The sequence below is a fragment of the Pinus tabuliformis genome, chromosome 6, assembly GCF_031772625.1.
Source record: "Pinus tabuliformis cultivar Carrire ecotype Pingquan chromosome 6, CPIR1, whole genome shotgun sequence".
Lineage (NCBI taxonomy): Eukaryota > Viridiplantae > Streptophyta > Pinopsida > Pinales > Pinaceae > Pinus > Pinus tabuliformis.
The window spans coordinates 1,276,187,884-1,276,205,713 of record NC_142292.1 but is presented as its reverse complement, the minus strand read 5'-3'; the positions used below and the strand labels follow the sequence as shown (position 1 = coordinate 1,276,205,713).

Sequence of the window (17,830 nt, the reverse complement as noted above, 5' to 3'; positions counted from 1 at the left end):
TCATTTGTACCATAGTAAGCAAGAAATCATATATATATATATATATATATATATATATATATATGGTGATAATGTTTGATACATCAAAACCCCAAAAAATAATATGTGTGTTCAAATAACATCGGCGACTTGCAGGCCTCATGTATCCGTGGCACGCATGCCTAAAAAATGTAAAATGTTGGACCTAGGAACTAATCAGCATGGTAATCGTGGTAGCATGAAATTTCTCGTGCAACACGAGTCAGCAATCGATGGATCCGATCCGATACTCCCACCGTGTGTCTCTGGTACTGGCGAGGAATGTCTCCCACCCGAGCATACTCTGGGATACCACGAGTCAACCCCTCAAGGTTCCTCTCGATCTCCCCCTCATTGTCACTCCCCTCCTGATAGGGAGTGACATCAAATTGGCAGGCGACACGCCTAGCTATTGGGGACATCCCAGTAGGATGCTCTGGTCCAACATCTGCATTGACAAAATGAAATGCTATAAACACACATATATCAAAAACAATTAAAAAATCACGAAATTAAAAAATTGATTTTTTACCTTAATTGTCAAAATCCTCTCCATCTGGTAGTGGCATGTCCGGATCTCCACGGAAGTTGGTGCCACTGTATGGCCAGTCCTATACGACGATTAGTTGTCATCATAGCCATGAAAAGAAGGCGGGCCTATAAGACATATGCTGGCCCCCAGTGATCCTAGGTATCAAATGACTCTAGCGGGCCATCTGCGGGTCGCGTGGCATCGAAGGATCTACCTCAATCAACTGGTACTGGAACAACGGCACTCGTTCCAAGAAAAAGGTCACTAGTATGGAGCCGAAGCAAAATTGCTTAAGATTCCCCACCTTAACTTTTGTCAGCTGGAGTTCTATGTTGATCTTCATGGCTTCTGCCCAATTGAAGGTCGCCGGTGTTGTATAGTCAATGGAATATAGAAATTTTGACTTGTTAGTCTCATGCACTGCTTGGGACCCTGCCACTCTGTTGATAGTCAAAAAATAGCACTCTCAGTGTTAGATCTCACACGGTGGCAATCTCAATCTTGCCGCTCTTGGATTTGAGGGCTTGAGGGCAATGTTCGGCAAGCAGCATGGATATGCTACCCATATGGGTTGACTGGTTCCCCTCTCTGGGACAGTCCTGTGATGAAATATGTATGAAGTTTCTAACTCCAGCTCTTAGGTTACCAATGATGAATATTTCCCGATTTATGTCCTAGAGACTAATCAGGTATCGAAGCAGCTAAGGTTGGGCCAGCGTCCCTGGTGTGAGAAAAAACTTGAGGAGCCCACAGTTCCTAAGAGCGTTTAGGGAATTTGGATCGTTCAGTGCCTCGGTGTGCACATCTTCGTGCTGGCGTTCTTTTGAGTCTACCATTTTCGATGATTCTTTCTAGCAAAAACCATATATTCAAGTCAATAATCATTTTTGGCCAATAAAATTTGGATTCCAACGATGGTTTTGAAGGGAAACTGTTTTTTTTCCTTATTCATGGCGCCAACACGCCTGTTTTAAAAATAGTTGCGTCGGTGGCGTGATAGGACATTTTAATCACCCTCGGCTGGCGCGATTCCATGCTTGGAACTCGTGCCGACCGAGGGCAATTTTTTTTTTTGACAAAACCTCCCTCAAAAATCCAAAAAATGGATGAAAATAGGAATAAATGGTATGAAAATGGAGCTTAGGGCTTTGGCTCTTACCTGCAATTGGCGGCTCGGCGAATGACCTCCCGGATCTCCCGCAATCTGCTCTGGAACAATTAGGGAAAAATTGGGTGAAAAGACTTTCATAGCAAGGTAAAATGGTAAATGGTAAAAAATATTTACTTTTCCTCCCTTTTATTCAAATTTTTCATGAAATATTAGGTTTTTAAAATGTTTTGACCTATTTTGCCTCAAGAATTGGATAATTCACTTTACCTTTTTGCGCAACGACAGGTGATGAATGTACGACGATGATGCCGAGTCACGTTTAAGCTCTTTTCTCAACTCGTAAAACTCAAATGAAAAGATTGCCGAGTATTTTTTCCCTTTTGACTCGTAAAAGAGAATAAAATGGGGGGTCTGCTTTCAAGCTCTTTTGCGACCCTTTAAACACGAAAGATTGCCGAGATCTTATTGTTTTGAACTCGTTAACGGATGCGAAACGTCACGCGCCCAATATAAGTTTACCCATTTTTCACGCTGAGATGCACTATTTACGAAAAAGGTACTTCTTGACTGAAATGGTCAAGCAGTTCTCTCAAGTATCGTTTTCTACCTTTTCGGGCTCGAGAGACACAAATATACAAAAAGGGACCATGTGGAGTTTTCTTTTCCACGTATTTTTCAAACTCTCTAAACATGAAAAAGATACCGAGTTGCACCTTTGTCGGACTCATTAAAATATTAAACAACATCGGATTCGTCACCATGACGAACATGAGCTTCTCCTTCCTAGGGCTCGTTAAACTTACTAGGTCGGATTCATCCGAAGGATGAACTTACAGTGCAAGCATATGCTATCCCCTTCAAGCTTGCGATTAAAAAAATAATTGGGTTACTTGCCAGAAATGGTGCGGGAAAATTTGGAAATCTAATAAGTTGTGTTGGTAGCTCACTCTTGAACATGCCACTTTCTACTCCATGTTGGGTTGGGATATCCTCCTTTTTATCATTGACCTTCCTGGGTTGGGCCATTCATTTTTGCCTTCCATTTGATCTCTACCACGTCATCATGACCACCGATCCTATGGATCCAAAAGCTGCCAAACTTCCAATCGTGTCGTTGATATGTTTAAGAGTTGTCCTCTTGCAGTTACACTTACCTCTGATTCTCTGTATCATCCAAAATCATTTTACATTCCTTTGTCTTGTGTCGATGATGTGGGATACATTATGGCCCTCCTTCAACATGGTCCTTCCTATCGACTTTAGCTCATTATCTGGGAAGTTGACTGAGAGACTCCCTTCCAGTACCTTAGAGCTTGCATGCCCTAATGGCAGGTTCTTCGCACTCGACTACAAGTCTGCATCATTGGCTTTCGATCGGGTGATTTCACAGGGGTTCGACTTCAGTTCCTCTATTCACATTCTATGGATTGTGCTGCTAGTACCTTGAGGACTGTTGTCATTATTGGTGGTTTCTCTCGCTCTTGTTAACAATTTACATTATTTACTGGTAATCAAGCGATTTTCTAGCATGTTCAATGTCAACACGTCTATTCACATGTTAGAATTTGTACTTACAAAAGTCCAAGTTGCAAAGTGGTGTGACATGATTATGTTGATATACATGTCTCTCTTAGATGGATGGCTGTGACCATACCATGAGTTATCATATGTGATCCTTCTCATTGTTGGATGGCTGCAACCATACCTTGGTTTCGATATGATCCTCTTTATCGGATGGATGTGCCCATACCTGGATCCATTTACATGATCATTCTCTGGATGGCTGCGTCCATGCCACTATTCATGTATCATTTGAAAAAGTTTTCAGTTATGTATATGTATTTGTACTTTCTTGTCAGTTTTTCAATGACAGACTCTGGTTGCCCGCACTAATTCATAAAGCATTTCATCCCTCACTCTAGTTCAACCTTCACGCTTTAGGGGGCTTCTGTTACACAACATTTTGTCACTGTCCCTGTACTCCCCATTCCATGATCATGGAGGACCTCTATAGTGAACCCTACATTCTTTCCCTTCATGAATAAACTCCCATTGTGTCCCTCTTCATGAGCAGAACAATTCCCGTTTGCACCATTTCCCACAAATCTTCTGTTTTTCCCAGTTTACAAGACCGACGCTAATGATGTTTGTCCTCTTCGCACCAATATGTAGGGATTAGCGTTGTCCCTAGCACCGACCAGAGCGACTGAGCTTTGTTTCAGTCGCGCTAATCCTCTTTTGGAAAGTTTTTTAAATAAAGAGTCGAAGCTTCCAACTCTAGAAGCTTTGTAATGGAAGTCTCGTAAATGGTTGGGCCGAATGGAGTTGAGGATGTTAGTTTGGGCTAATTTCCCCTATAAGGATGGAACTACCTCAAGAGATAAGTCCTTCTACCATGAGAATAGGAACCATCTCCCATCCATTCATGCTATATAAACCTCCATTTTTCCCGAGCACAAGCTAGTGTTGAAGTGTTAATGTTTGTGTGCTAGTGGTAATTAAGTTTGGAGTAAACAACAAGCTATTCATAGTTGTAGCTCTCTAGTTGTGTGAGGGAGAAGTGTGAATTTGGTTTAGTGTGAAGCCTAAAGGGAAGAGCCTTAAAACTATCATTGTTGAGGCCATCATGGAATGCTAACAGAAGTGTGTGGGAACCTGGTTTTGTCGGAGGAGAACGACAACGTCAAGGCAATGGTTGTAATCTCTTCTTGATTCAATATATATGCAACTATCGATTGATTTCCTACATAATGTGTCATCTCACATGTTTATGGCTTAATGTTTCTTGACTTGTTAAGTAGGTTGAATTACAATTTGTCTATTATCACAGTTGTTGTTTGCTATTGTTTACTTGTTTCAGGTGTTTGAAGAAGGAAACGGGAGATAGCTGGAGCGAGCAAGCAAGGTCATCACCAAACGGGATAAGTGTACTAAGAGGTAGGCCCTATTAATTGGTTCTAACCTAAGGAAATCTTCCATAGAATGTATCGGTTGTGGCTAGACCCATTATCGGGCTAGAGGAATTGTTTGTGTCTGTACTCATAATTTTACTTCACCACAACTTCCATTGCCTAGACTTGTCATCCTTGCCTCCTAACCCTACGCACTGCGCCTAACAAGGTCTCTCTCTAGACCCTTGCGCACTATCCCATAACAATTAGAAATTGGCATGAGAAAACAAGGTAGACTAGGTAATTTTTGGACTGATATTGTCTTGCCATGAGTGAACTTCACTTGCAGGCAAAATCATCTTTACATGGCAGATAATTTTTAAGGAATTCATCAAAGAGAGGTTGCAAGAATACACTTGTGGAGGTGAGACACAAAGAGATCATCATACAAGGAAGACAAAGGAAACATGAAGTACAACAGATGGATGAAGACAGAGATAACATGGAAGACTCTGACGCTAAAACAAAGCCCTTGGAAGGGTGAAGATGAAGTACAGGCAATATCTACCATGAAGGATTGAAGACATGGCAACAAATAAAGAGATAAATTGGCATTGATACACTATAATGAAGTCTCATGTCACAGTCGCCAAATTGTAACTCTTCAAAGTGTCAACACAAGAGTGTTGCCTTGTCTCATGTATTTTCGACACATTATTGGTGGAAGTTAAATATGTAATTTCGAAAATTGGAAAATGAAAAATGTGTGGAATATCAAGGGTCACACATGTAATGTGTAGAGTCATTAGGAAGTCCAAGAGTCGTGTAGGAGCTCAAAAGTTACATGGTAGCTCAAGAGTCATGAGGAAGGTCAAGAGTCACATGGGAGGTGAATAGTCACCTTGTTCGTTATAAACAAACCCTCATAGCTCAATCAAAAGGCATTTCACCTTGGCTTCTCAAGCTAGGCATAAGAGAGAATATCATTCTTTTGAGGATCAAGTGGTGGCTTAACTTTCCACTTTTGGGGCTAGTGTTGCATTTTTGTAATTGTGTATCTTGGAACTTTCACTTTATAATTTGAAGCTCTCAGAGCTGACACACTTTCATTGATGTATCGTGGATGTTGTAAGACTATTATTTTAATGTTTATGATAAGTGTTTTTGTTCATACATACTAAAGAAAATGAACCATTTCACAGGTTAACTGACAATTCTTCCTACATATATGTGTGTGTCTTTATTAGGATATTAATATTGCTTTTCTTCCAAAGGCTCACTCTTTCTTTTCCCCTCTACAAAAGAACCTTGTACACATTGCAACTATTTTTTTCATAAAACCTCTTTACTCGCTTATCTCAAAAGTATATGCATGCTCTCTTATGTTGTAAAATTCCGCCAATGCAAACCATTAAGAATATGATAGTGGCAATCGATCCCATTTCCTAGATGGGGCGTCTACTCCCAACGGTGTGAGGTCTAGTTGGGACTTCATATTGGGAAGACCCCTTGTATGTTGGTGGTTTCCAACATTGTCAATAAGAGAAAATACCTTAGGAAAATGCATTGTTAGAGACAAAAGATATTACAGGAAGCTTGCTTTTCTTGAGAATATGCTTAAGATTTCCACACCATAGACCTAAGTTGTTTTCTTCAGAAGGAGATCCGGATGGTCGCCAAATGATGAAGGATTGGTGCCAATATATACTTGTTCCTACGTGTGAAAACGTGCCTTAAATAGTAGAGAAAACTTGATGGGTAGGAGAGCCGACTTGAAAACTTTGGAGGAACAAATGACACTTACAAAAATTCTAATTTTCTTCATTTCATAGGGACATGAAGAACATGCCCTTTGATTTTTTCTTTTGACCAAAATAAAGCATGAAGAACATGCTTGACAATAATAATAATAATAATAATAATTTTTCATCTTTTCATTTTTACATTAAATACATATTAACACAAGTACAATGACAATTATGAAGACTGACCATAGCTACATACTTCAACAACAACTCCTATAGAGGTGATAATTGCATTGTTATAAGCTCTCAATACATAGAATAACATGCAAGGGTTTGAAAACTTTGTTTGCAAAGTTTGATCCCAAAATAGTAATTCAACGCCTGAAGTGAGTTATGGAGGTTCTACAACCCCAAATCAATAGCTCCAAATGCTCCCCTTGTAAAGTACCAAAATAAATGACAAAGTATATAATGACCCCTTTAATATGACTTTAAAAGTTGATATTCAATGGCATGGTTCCATGATTTGAGGGAGAACAAGGATTGTCAGGTAAGGTCGTGGGTAGATTAAGTATGGATGTTTGTCATTTGACAATATCTATATATATATATATATATATATATTCCAGAATAACATCCTTCCTATCACTGGTATAATGATAATCACAAGATGTATGAGTGAGTTGAATAAATAAGCAAGGTTTTACCTAATTACCTTTCATGTAGTTTGTAGTGTTACTATATATAATAATTTTTTGGTTCAACTAAGTTTAATCAAATGGATTTTTAGATATACTTATTTTTACAAAGAGTAATTATTTTTTATGTCCTCTTTGTTCCATTAATATAAAACTCATCAAAGTATGATGCTCTTTCATAAGTATTCATGAGGTGCGAAGTTATCCTTTGCGTGATCATTAAAGCAACAACACATGCAACTCTCAAGTTCATTCAATACAATGAAGATATGGTGTAGATCGAGTTCTAACATTCAATGGCACTGGGAAGAAGTGATAAGGGTGCTAACATTCAATGGGGATTAAACTAGGGCAACCTATGAAAGTGGAGTACTACAATCGAGAAATATTTTGAGCGATTTGAATAAGTGAGGCTACTTATCAAGGTGGGAGGGAAGCCTAAAGTCACATTCAAGGGGGGGGGGGGGATAGGGAAATGCATTGTAAATGGAGGGGATATGATATTTAAATTTTATTTTGAAAAAGTATACCTAAAGGGATTGGAAACGTGCCTTAATTAAAATGGTAGGAAATGGCTCCTATATGAAACACTTGCACATGTAAAATATATACTACAACGAAATATAACTCATGAAAATGAATCCAACATTACAAATAGTTAAAATAACTGGGTTCCTGAGCTATGTAATATTAACATGAAAATGGTGGGATAATGGCTTCTCTATGTAGTAAATATGTTGTAAAAATAGATCCTATGCCATGGAAGACTTGGAGAAAATGAGTCAATCAATGTGAATGGTGCAAAAAATGAAGCTCTTGAGATCTCATACTAACAAAAATTAATGTATTGTCAATCTTATAAATGGGTTTAAGCACACAAATCAGTAATTATTTGTGCATTTTCAAGTTCGTAAGTTTGTTGATTCCCTAAAACTCCCCAAACTTGCTACACCATATTGTATTGTTGTAATTTGATTCCATAACCACAAGGTGAGAGGATTCATTATTCTCTTCATTTTTGTTTGTTTGGTTTCTCAGAGTAGGGCTCCAGTGACATACAAAATCCCACTAGGATTTCCACTAGATCACATGGACATTGAAGGAATGGTTGTATGAATGGTGTGGTTGGTTCCTTGATATTCATGAAGACACTAGGATCTCATCCATGTGGGCACTTCAAACCGTTATTGGATGGATAAGTGTGAAGTTGCAAAATTGCTTTGATTAACAATTATGCAACCACATGGTTAATGAGACTCTTGCCTAAGCAACCAAGGCATATATCTATTGATGGGAGTGGTGTGCGTAATTACGCATAGTTGTTATGGAATATGTGTGTACCCATGTGGTCATTCTATGTATGGGTTGTGCACTTAACTCGAGCATGATCACTATTGGGTGTTTCTACATTGGCACCTTTATTTAATGAAACAAATGCACAAATGATGTGGCGAGGAAATGTATAGATTGTGGGGGACTGATACAAAGGTTTTTTATTTTATTTTATTTGGTAGGTGAGCAAGAATGTCGACAAGCCAGAGAGAGTGAGATTATGACTACATCCATATAGAGGTGTCCTAAATTTCATTAGCTCAGAGACAACTATTTACTTATTTTCTACTTGAGTTCTTTCAGTACCCACTTATGCACTCTGTGATTATGGAGGATTGTTGGGATGTAGCACCTTGATGGGTCAAATTTTGATATGAGGGATTAACATTTGAAGCTAATCCTTTTGGATATACAATTTTTGGCTGGAATCCTCATCAAACAATTGAAGAGAGAGACACATCCCGTTTGGTAGGTAGTGGATATGGTGATATGGTGATATCAATTGCCAGGATCAAATATTTTGGAATGAGAAACAATGTAGCTACAATGGTGAAAATGTTGGGTTCACATGGCCTACATAGGACCTTTGGTGGTTAGATGAGGCTCATAAAGTAGGTCTTAGTAGGGAATCTCCTTGTGTGGGCCTCACTTTATTGGAAGTGCTACAAGTAGAACTAACCTAGTGCTTTGGGTAGGATGGGGCACAATTTTCTCTCGGTTCCTTCATATATTATTTTTTCCTTAAGTGAGTTCCCTATTCATTTGTAATATGAAATTATGGCTTGAGGCATTTGGGATTAATGGATGTATCGCTAAGGTGATTCGATGGCCCATCTAGGTGATGGCTCTATGGGCTAGGCATTCACCTTGGCCTTTTTTCCTACTTACATAAGCAACTATAGTTATAGAGTTGTACTTATACACGAGCATGGATTTCCAAGTAGAACATGATCTGTTGATAATGATAGGTGCTAAGATTTGTAACTTGGGAGGTACTTCAAACCCTACGCTAGATGGTTGTGGAGGAATTGGCACCATAAAGCCACTTGTGGGCTAAGAACCCAATCATGGGGTTTTTGCACCCAAAGGAGTTGAGCCAAGACCAAGGAGATATTTGGACACTTGGCACTCTGAGATTGGAGGGAACCATTAAAGGAATAAGGGGCGACTTGTTGCACCAAGAGAGGCCTTGTGAATTGAGATAAAATAATTTTTTGTGACTATGTGGGTGAATTTTTTTGAAGTTGCAAGTTAGACTTGGCTTGAGGAGACCATTTGAGAAGGCTAGACATCACCCTAAGGAAGGATGTAAATATGAGTGAGGAGAAGCCTCATTCCTCATTCAATCATAGCACTTCTTTCTCAATTGAAGACTAAAATATGAGCTTGAGTTCCTTTGAGATAACCACAACTATAAGAGACCTAACAAAGGAGGAATCTGACCTGGTTTTTGGTGTGTTCCTTCAAGATTGTTTAGGGAGGTTTTAAGCAGGGAAAGGGAAACAAAGAGGAAAGCGATCTAGGCAGGAGCAGAAGACATTAGGCCCAGGTACAAGAGGTTGGTTCCGAGCTAGAAAAGGAGGATTCTCATAGTGAGAAGGTTTGATATTTTTCTGTGTAATTGGAGGCTGGAGAAAGGGATTGTTTTGGGGGATGAGGCCTCCCAAAACAAGGTTGAATCTCCTTGTGACATTTGCGCAGGAGGAGGGTTCCTTTATGAGGGTTTTTATATTGTATATTTTATATATAATGATGCCATAATTAGAGCCACATACCTCAAAAATTTCAAGCCTGATCTGTTGTGTTTGGAGGGATAATGAAGTACACATTCTAGGAAGAAAGGGTGCAAGATTGGGTCCAAGTATTGGAAAATGGTTGGATCATCCAAAGATAAAATTCATCATCAGAAGTTGCATAGGTGTTGAGGTTAAGAGGAGTAGTAGAAGGTTACATAACAAGGTATGTTATCCTCTTGAGTTGATGTGATTTGCTAGTGGATGGTTGTCTTATTTTAAGACAGAAGTTGAAGGTCATCTTAAGGCTATTTGGAGGGTAGAAAGTAGATGATCTTGGGAGCCTTAAGTGTAGTCATTGAAGGGATAATGAGCTATTAGGAGAGGCAGATTTTGAGGATGCTCAGGACTGATCTTTGAAGGACAAAAGAAGGAGGTCAAAGGGAGTAGTTTGACTAGCCCTAGATTGCTTGTAAGTGAAGGAAATCTACATCAGAAGTGGGTAGCCCTCCATGCCACAAGTTTATCTTCATTGGGAAGAATTCCCTAAGAGTTGTCCTTGAAGGACTAAGGTGTAGCTAGTGGGAAAGGAGTTCGAAAGTGTGTTGACTTCTTGAAGGACTAAGGAGGAACAAGTGGGCAGTTGAGAAGACCCTAAGTGTTGAGTCATTGGTGGACCTATGATCAGCTAGAGAGTAGTTGGAGTTGTGTTCAATGACTTAAAAGACCTGGATCATTGATGAAGGTGGCCTAAAGTGTCAAAGATACAATGTATGATAGTGATTGGAGTACAACGACAAGAGACTTGTTGAAAATTAATATTAGCGTGCCCCTTGGTTACTCATACTCAATGCAATCTCATTAAAGAATTTGAAGGATCTATATGGGTTGAATATTAAATGACATGCGTTGCCATTAGACAATATACCACTTGGTGTGGTACTTTTTAAAATATAAAATATCATTTTCTTGAAATCATGCAAAGAATGACACCTCATAAAGATACTAGGACTAAAGGTGAATGGTCAAAGGTTCGATGAGGTGTTAACCATGGCATAAGGAGTATAGGTCGTTTATTAGCCCCAAACAATGCGAAAAATTTAAAAGTCGTGGCAAAATTTCAGTCCAAAAGAAATTTGACCAACCTTACCAGTGCCCATAATAGCCATATCGCAAGGAAATTAAAGTCACTTGTCAATTATAATCATGTGACATGTGATAAAGCTATGCAGTAAAGGGAGGGCGTAACACATGTCAAACACACGTGCTAGAATCAACAACATGCCAATGCATGTAAGGAACACTTTGCCATGCGTTACAATTTTTCAAGGAATGCTCATGATGCCAACATACTACGTTTGCAATCAATAAGTACATTAAGATTTCGTGTGCAGATAACTGAATATTGTTCATGAACTTATCAACTATGACTACTGAGAAGTTGTTTGATGGTATCAAGTCCATTATAAAGCAAGAATGCTTGCCCTACTAGTAGAAAATCACAACGTTCAATTTTATGATGTATACTATGATAGGCCAGTGTCAGAGGTTAAGGTTTCTGAGAGAAATTATATTCTGACAAATGATATTTCAGTTTTTGTAACTCTTGTGACACTTTCATCAGATGGATCTGTAATGGGTACAGTTGAAATGAAAGTTCCAGAAGGTGGGGTTGGTGGCAGGTTTTCTCTTAAGTTCTGGGAAGCCAAAGCCAGAAATGGACATTTCTCCTTATCAACTATTATTGATGAATCTCACAGTGATATTATAATTTCAACCCTCATTTTACATCCATTAAAGGATATGGCAGTGAGTTGCCCCTATGGTGGAAATTTCAAGGTATGGGTTGAACATGAAAAGGTTCCGAGCAAACAAGAATTTGGACAGGGGTGTGGTTGGAGATGTTGATCGATTGGATCATACAAACATAAAGCTATGTTATGTGTTAGCTATTCTGCAGATGGATGCCTTATGGCTACGGGTGTTGGACATCTTATCACTTTTTGGAACCCAGAGAGAAATAGTCACGTTTCAGTCATTGGCAAGTCATTGTACTTAACCTCTATCTCAATGTTATCATTTATTTTGAAGTCACATCATTTTATCAGTCGAAAAAGGTTCAAACCCATGACTTTCTATTTGGAACCTATCAACACTGTGTGTCTGGTGGTCATATAATCTACTAGTAGAAGCCTTGGACGCTGATTCCAACAGGCCCAATTTTGTTGTTCTCGCACCCGTCCCTGTTGACAATAGTGGCAAATTGAAATCAGAGTAGGTTGCCATAATTTTATTGTTCAATATAGAATATCCCATTCCAATTTCTAACTAGGTTGTGAGGAAGGGAATGGGTGCCACACTTATGTTTATCCAACAAAGTGCATTATTGCTTGAAGAAACTGTTACTGATAAGACCAAAGTACCAGAAAAAAGGCTCCTATTTTTTAGTTGGGATCATGACTATGTGTGTGTTTAGTCCATATAGTGTCAATGGTGATGAAGCTCATGTTAGACCCATCATAATATTTACGTCAGTCAAAGAGCAAAGGCCATATGCATATGAAGCTATGTTTCGTAAAATTCCATACTAGGAAAGGAAGTTTGTTTTCAAAACTTGATTTAGAAAAGAAGAGGCAACACCTCACAGAATTGCAGATAAAACTTTGTTCGCAGGACACGATTGCTATTGACCAAAGATCACTAGATTGCATCCTAGAGCTTCAACTTACAACCAGAAAATGCGACCTAGCCGAACTGCAACTTTGTGACCTCTCTTCAGGTTGCAATGTTGCAATGATGAGCCCAAAAATGCAGTAAGAGAATGTGACATCCATTGTAATGTGAACTCACGACCTATCTTGCCTTTAGATTATTCGATTAACACCGCTGGTCACATAATCGTAATTTTTAGCCCCAACAAAATGACTAGAAATATGACCCGAAACAAAATGCGACCATGCGACTTGCCTAATTTGCATCCCTCTCTAGTGAACCGTTCAATGGAAGGGGTCGCATCCCTCTCCAGCGACCCCTTCAATGATGCGGCCCATGTTTAAAAGTTACATTTTGACCACCTTTGTTTAATGTTCATTTCATATACCCTCTCCATGATTATTTATATCCTCCAACACTCATATTTCCCTTGTGCTCACAACTCCTCATTCCTTCAATCAAACTATAAAAAATAGTTGATCATTTGCACTAGATTTATGTAGTTATCAAAGAAAGTATTGTGCTAGAGGGAAAGCGATATCACATGTGCTAATATAATAAATTAAGACATTGTTTTGGCATAGTCTACATATGGCAACGCTTTATAAAATTGAAGAGACAATGCCAAGTAAACACACTCAATGCAGAGGTTGGACAGGGAATTAAGTGAAGCGAAGAGCATATGACGTACTCTTGCAATCAGTCTCGACATTGCTTATCTCATAAATGTTATAAAGTTACACCATCCCTTGTTGTTTTCCTTAGAGCAGTGCAAAACATAATCTTAGAAGGAAAACATTGCACCCATACATGACTCCAAACCTACGATTTGAGAAGGGAATGGTTGGCCTTTCATTATATGACCATTAGAAACAAATAAGTGGTGTCGCCTTTACCAAAATGGGCCATACTTCTAACAGATACATAGGATATATCCATGCAAATTAAGGGTTTTAGGAACACATGATGATGTGGACAGAAATATGACTAGAGCTATGTAAGTTAATAACATTGGAGCCATTGAGTAGCAACCTAGTTCCAATCTTTGAGAGATGTCTAAGAGAGTCTGTAGTTATGTTTGATGTACTTGAAAGGAGCTATATCGAGATAAAAAAAAAGGACAACTGCAGGATGCAAACAAGGTTGGTAGATTATCTACAAAGATGATGAAGGAGATACTGAAGAGGCCACAAAGAAGGAAGATCCTCTTCCTGATGAATAGTTGTCCAATAAATAGGTTCAAAGAGATGGGCACACATGCCTCTTGGAACTACATGGTAATGAATTTGCATGATAGTAGTTCTATGGATGAAAAAATGATTAAGAAAGACCCTCCAAAGGCCAATTTCTCTCAGAACATAGCCACACAAAAGGGGCTACATAGGGGTCCAAAACTGATATGTGATTTTCGTGAACATGTTATGTTTTCTTCATTTCTCTTTGATTGCTTATGTATATGACCTATATGTTTTATTTACAGGTAGAATAGAGGGGGCCAGGGTTTGCCATAGAGGCAACATAACTAGGGTTTCAACAAATAAGCTATCTAGATCCATGTAGTGGACCAAGGCACAGTGTTAACCTTAATGACAAATGCTGTAGCAAGCGAGTATACATTCAATATAGGAGATGAACACCGAAATATTGTTCAGTAGTTCATGCAAGTCTCCATGGCTTCATAGCACCATTGAAGTAAGGACTATAAGGTTTCCAACAACAGTTTTATGTCTCCTATGTTATTATAATGCAAATATTTCTCATCATAATGCCAACAACCATGTTGAGGTGAATTAAGGATGTAATAATAATTGAACATGAGAGAATAATCAGGAAGGTCAAGAGTCATGGAGGCAGATGAACGGTCATAGGAGGAGGTGAAGGGTGATCCTCCTCACCTCTATAAATATATCCTCATGCCTCCTTGTAGGGGACTTTTAACACTTGACCAAGGACTAGTAATAGATAGTTTATTTATGCTTGAGAGCTAAAAGTACTCTGCTCTTGGTAGCTAAGAGGGCGAGCTATGGTGAGGCTAGGGTTTTACATTAGATAAAGGTATGAGCAACCCATGTTCCATTGTTGGGCTTTGATGAATTACATGATATGTACTTGTTTTGGCAGCAACATCAATAAGAAGTTCTTCATTTATGGCACTGATTCTCATGCTTACTCATAGCGTTTATATCGGTTGTCTGGTGTTTTGAATGTATTTATATGTGTGCTTTCATACATGAAATATGTTATGGACTAGTTTGTAGTGGTTGCATGTATGCTTTCTTTCAAATATGTGCTTAATTATTCCACACCATGTCAGTTACCTATTGTGAACTAATTTGCAATTAACCTCTCACATGTTCTTGTTTATGTATGTCTGAGGTGGTTTTGGCTTATTGATACTTCTCATGACATACTTCTTCTTATGTTTGTTGTGAATTTCTTCGACCTCTTTTTGCAGTTTGTCAATCTTGGTTTACCTTGTCCTATTATTTGGGCATTTCATTCTTGCACTCACTCTGATATCTTTCATTTTACAACCAAGAGCGAAACATTCATGGTGGCAGTTGGGCCCACATACCGGATGGGACTCTTATCCCAAAAAATGCGGGGTATAATTGGGACTTCACATTGGGGAGACCCCCTAGCTGTTGGAAGCATCCAACACTGTCAACAATACCCGAACATGGGGGTTTTTGCACCCAAAGGAGTTGGGCCAAAACCAAGGAGATATTTTGACACTTGGCACTTGGAGATTAGAGGGCACCCTTAAAGGAACAAGAGGTCACTTGTAGAACCAAGAGACACATTGTGAATCGAGAGAAAATAAATTTTTATGTGATTATGTGGGTGAATTTGTCTTAAGTTTCAAGTCGACCTTGACTTGAGGAGACCATTTGAGAAGGTTAGATGTCACCCTAAGGAAGGATATAAATAGGAGCAAGGAGGGGCCTCATTTCTCATCCAATCGTAGCACATATTTCTCAAGTGAAGGATGAAATAGGAGCCTAAGTTCCTCTGAGATAGATGCATCTACAAGAGACATGCTAAGAAGGGAGGAATATGACTTAGTTTTCGGTGTGTTCACTCAGGATTGATTAGGTTGAGGTTGAGTAGGGACATGGAAACAAAGAGGAAACATATCTTGGTAGGAGAAAAATACATTAGGACGAGGTATGGGAGGTTGGCTTTGAGCTAGAAAAGGAGGATTCTCACATTGAGAAGGTCCGATATTTTTTTGTGTAAGTGGAGGCTGGAGAAAGGGACTATTTTGGGGGCCAAGTTTCCTAGTAGGCCTCCCAAAATAAGGTTGAATCTCCTTGTGACATTTATGCAGGAAGAGGGTTCCTTCGTGAGTTATTTTGTTATATATTGTAGTTATAATGATGCCTTAAGAAGAGTCACATACCTCAGAAAATTGTAGGCTTGATTTGTAGTGTTTGGAGGGCCAATTAAGGATGTCTTATAGGAAGAAAGGGTGTAGGATTGGATCCAAGTATTGTACAGTGGTTGGATCATCATGAAAGAAAATTCATTTTTAGAAGTTGCACAGATGTTTAGGTCAAGAGGAGCATCAAAAGGTTTCAGAACAAGGTATGTTATCCTATTGAGTTGATGTGATTTGCTAGTGGATGGTTGTCCTAGTTTAGGAAAGAAGTTGAAGGTCATCTTAAGGTTGTTTGGAGGGCAACAAGTAGATGCTATTGGGAGCCCTAAGTGCAATCATTGAAGGACTAATGAGTTTCTAGGAGAGGCAAATTTGAAGGATGATCAAGACTAATCTTTGAAGGACAAAAGAAGGATGCCAAAGGGAGAAGTTTGACTAGCCCTAGATTTCTTATAAGAGAAGGAAATTTACAACAAAAGTGGGCAGCCCTCTAGGCCCTAAGTTTGTCTTCATCAAGAAACACAAGAAGGAAATAGTGGGAAGAAGTTCCTAAGAGTTGTGTCCTTGAAGGACTAAGGTGTATCAAGTGGGAAAGGAGTCCCAAAGTGTGGTGAATTCTTGAAGGAATAAGGAGAAACAAGTGGGCAATTGAGAAGACCCTAAGTGTTGAGTCATTGATGGACTTATGATTGGCTAGATGCAAGTTAGAGTCGTGTTCAGTGACCTAAAGGACTTGGATCATTGATATATGAAGGGTGGTGTTGTTGTGGATTTGTAGCTAAAGGATCGAGCAAGTGTGTTCAGGGTATGACCAAGGCAGTTGTGATGGTGCACTACATCAACTAGACAGTTAGTGTATCTTGTTCAAGGCAAATTAGTTTTCATAGTTTTTGAAAACAAGCCCTAGTTTGTATTCTTGTATCAGTGGATGTTTGCGGGCCATTATCCCTGGTACAGGAGCCCTAAACAATTTTATTATGGTTTGTTAATATAACGAAGTTGGGTTATTGAAAAATTGTAAGACTTTGTTGTGGTATTTGAGTTGGTAGTGTTAGAGATTCTAAGACCTTAACCTAGATTCTCTAGTGTCGTGGAAAAAAAATGGAATCGTAGGTACTTCGAAGTGCCAGTGAATTAGAGCGTGCAAAACAAAGCAACTCATAGGGAGATGAGATTGTCTAGATCATGGAGCAGAGGGGTCAATTGAAGTAATGGAGATGTGTCCTTGATTGGCTTGGCAACGAGATTGGTAGGGTGTTTTGGTGGTGAACCTAGTTTTTTGACAACAATTTGTTGTGGGGAAGGTTCTAATCATGGACTTCCTATGACTTTTCATGAATAGTTGGGACAACTTAAGGATTGCTTTGGCACGTGATGAGCCCCAAAAATGTACAATTATTTGGGCTCATTCAACCTCCTAATTTGGCTTAGTCCACCATTCTCATTTGTTTATTGCATGTTTTTGATTATTTTTATGTTAATAGAGTGAATTTGGTTAGTCATTATGCCAACAAGTCTAATGGGTGCTTTGTGTAGCCTTGTTGGTCAACTTGGAGACAAAATTGAAGGTCTTAATGAGCACTTGGCAGCCAAATTCGTGGGAGAACAAGCTAGAGGATTTGTAGGAAGGTGTCCCCCTCATTTATGGACCCTTACCTCGAATTCTCCACCATCAG

At 39.0% G+C, this 17,830-nt stretch overlaps 1 pseudogene; it reads left to right on the top strand.

Moving 5' to 3' along the window:
• Positions 1-12,651, top strand: part of LOC149263301 (uncharacterized) — a 51,722-nt pseudogene extending 39,071 nt beyond the window's left edge.
• The last annotated feature ends 5,179 nt before the right edge of the window (positions 12,652-17,830 follow it).